The sequence below is a fragment of the Lotus japonicus genome, chromosome 1 (assembly GCF_012489685.1).
Source record: "Lotus japonicus ecotype B-129 chromosome 1, LjGifu_v1.2".
NCBI lineage: Eukaryota > Viridiplantae > Streptophyta > Magnoliopsida > Fabales > Fabaceae > Lotus > Lotus japonicus.
The window spans coordinates 14,001,541-14,004,673 of NC_080041.1; the positions used below are offsets into that span (position 1 = coordinate 14,001,541).

The 3,133-nt window shown below is 41.9% G+C and overlaps 1 non-coding gene across 1 annotated transcript; it reads right to left on the reverse strand.

The window, feature by feature from the left end:
- Positions 1–242: 242 nt before the first annotated feature.
- On the reverse strand, positions 243–349 carry LOC130734808 (small nucleolar RNA R71). The gene has a single exon (XR_009018149.1). It is a non-coding gene; the product is annotated as a small nucleolar RNA R71 (small nucleolar RNA).
- Between the last annotated feature and the right edge of the window lie 2,784 nt (positions 350–3,133).

A 3,133-nucleotide genomic window follows, 5' to 3' on the forward strand; every position in this document is an offset into this window, starting at 1 on the left:
ACCAATATGGTGGAGGTACTTTGGAAGATCCACATGCTCACATGGAGAGGTTCATCCGGAATTGCAACACTTACCGTGTGAACAATGTTCCGACGGATGCAATTCGGTTGAGCTTGTTTCCATTTTCTTTGAAGGATGCAGCGGAGGAATGGCTGAATTCACAACCTCAAGGGAGTATCACTACTTGGGAAGACCTAGCAGAAAAATTCACAACAAGGTTCTTCCCAAGAGCTCTTTTGAGGAAGCTGAAAAAAGACATCATGAATTTTGTGCAACCCACTGAAGAAAATCTCTATGAAGCTTGGGAGCGCTTCAAGAAGCTCTTGAGGAAATGTCCTCAACACAATCTCACCCAAGCTGAATTGGTTGCAACATTTTATGATGGTCTACAATACTCTTGGAGGTTTGGCCTAGATGCGGCTTCAAATGGCGAGTTCGATGCTCTTCCTCCACAAGCGGGGTATGACTTAATAGAAAAGATGGCAGCGAGAGTCATGACCTCTGAAAATGATCGCCAAACCCAAAGGAGTAAGTTTGAAGTGGAAGCTTATGACAAGCTCTTGGCCTCCAACAAGCAACTCACCGAACAAGTGGCGGAGATTCGAATGCATATTAAGGAGACCAAGGCTATTGGTGCAAGAATGACTTGTGTGGAGTGCAAGTCTTGTGGTGGACCTCATGTTAGTAACTTGTGTACTGTCAATGCTGAGAGCAATGAAGCCAAAGCTATAGCTCAAGGAAGCATAGTTTCATCCTCAAATCATGAACCTCTTGTCCAAACACAAGTTGTTGGAAAGGTGAATTGCAAGAGGAGTTTAGAGGAGCTATTGGAGAGTTGCATCAACCGCATGAACAACAACCATAAGAACCAAGAGGTGGCTATCAAGAACTTGGAGAACCAACTTGGCCAGCTAGCCAAGCAAATGGCCGAGATACCTCAAGGTAAGTTTTCTCCCGATTCTTTAATTTTGTCTAAACAAGAGAATTTTGCTGTTGTTACCAGTAGGAGTGGGAGAGTGTTACACGAGTCAAAAAAACAAGATGAGGGAGAGAAAAATGAGAAAGTACAGGAAGAATATGAGGGTGCTACGGAGAAAAGAGTGAGTGAACCTGTGAAAGCTAGAGTTGTGAGCACTCCTTCTCCTGAACTTAGTAAGATTCCATTCCCCAAGGCTTTGGTCAAGAAAAATATGGATAAACAGTTTTCAAAGTTTTTGGAAGTTTTTAAGAAACTCCACATCAATATTCCTTTTTCTGAAGCCTTGGAGCAAATGCCTATCTATGCTAAGTTCATGAAGGACATTTTAAATAAGAGGAGGAAGTTGAGTGAGGTTGATGAAACTATTATGATGACCGAGGAGTGTAGTGCCATTTTGCAAAGGAAAATGCCTAAGAAGAGAAGGGATCCCGAGAGTTTTACTATCCCAGTGGAGATTGAGGGGTTGACTGTTGTTGAAGCCTTGTGTGATTTGGGAGCGAGCATCAACTTGATGCCGCTTAGCATGTTTAGAAGGCTGAACTTAGGAGAGGTCACCCCGACCATGCTCTCCTTACAAATGGCGGACCGATCCCTAAAAACACCTTATGGGATCATTGAAGATGTGATGGTTAAGGTTGATAAGTATGTGTTCCCAGTTGATTTTGTGGTGCTAGACATGGAGGAGGATGCTAAGATTCCTCTCATTCTTGGCCGACCCTTCTTAGCCACTGGCAGGGCGAAGATCGATGTTGATAAGGGTCAGCTCATTCTCAGAGTTGGTGAGGACAAGGTAAGATTTTCGGTTTTCAATCCTAATTTGCAAACTAACATTAATGATGGTTTTGTTTGTGATATGATCAAAAGCTTGTCCAGGTCTTCAAAGGAGACCCCCAAGATAAGTGAAAAAGATGTTGAGCTTAATCAAGCTCTCATCAAGCTTGTTAGTGAAAACAAGTATGGGAAGTCTAAAGAGGAGAATTTCCAAGACCACATGACCCGACTCATTCAAGCTAGTCACATTGTAAAAATGGAAGGTGTGACTAGTGATGAGCTCATGATTAAGCTCTTCCCTCACTCCTTGAAAGGGGGAGCAAGGATTTGGTACGATGGTTTAGATGATACCCTCTATTGGGAGGAGTTTTTCCAAAAGTTTTGTGCAAGGTTCCTACCTTGCTCATGTGGTAAGAAGTGTGATGGTAAGGAATTTCCTTCCTAACATCAAAGGAAGGAGAGTCCACCTAGGATTATAACTTAGGGCTGCTTGGGAGACAACCCAAGTCTTGTTTTATTTCGCTTGTTTGTTTGTTGCATTTTGTAGGAGGAGAGAGCATGCAACTCAATAGCGGGAGGCGGTTCTATAGCCTCTGTGCTTGACTTGGAGAGGAGGTGTATCTTTTTCCTTTAAGTTAATTCATGCATTTTTAGCATATTTTCTCTTTGTAGAACTTTCTTTTCTGTTTCATCATGCATAGTAAGTTAGAGTCATTTTGGGGTCTTTACTTCCCTATACTCACATGTTGTTGCCCGCAAGTTTTGCTCTCTAGCTTGTGCTGGTTTTTGAAAATGTTTTTGTGAATACTTGTGTTGTCTTTTGGGGATGAGTGATTGCATGCTTTGGGGAAGAGAGGAGGAGACTTCGGTCTTCCGAGTGTTTCTTGAGGATAGAGTTGGTGTGAGTCCATAAGGATCCATCTTTGACCCTTCACCATAAAATTTCTCTGGAGGATCCTGACTCACTCGTACTTCTTGGTTCTGTATTAATTTCACTCTTTGCATGCTTTGTGATACTTGCACTATTCTTGAGACTTGTAGGTTTTTGAGCTTCAGAGTTTGTTGGCTTGAACTTTTGTCCCTAGTTGTCCCTTTTGAGTCTATTGAAGATTTCTTTGTTAGCTAAAATGATTGGGATGGATGATAGGTTGGATTTTGGGGAGTGATGGTCCTTGAATTGTTGTGGAGCTGAATAATTTGTGAAATAGTCTCTTGCCCCAAGTGAAAAATATTGAAAAAGAAGAAAAAGAAAAAGAAAAGAACTCCTAATCAAAGTTGGAGTGCAAAAAAAGAAAAGAAAAGAAAGTTGAGAAAGGGGTCAAGAGACTGGTGCTTGTAAAGTTTGTTGATGAAAGCTCCGGGGTTATGTGATTAGACCACACT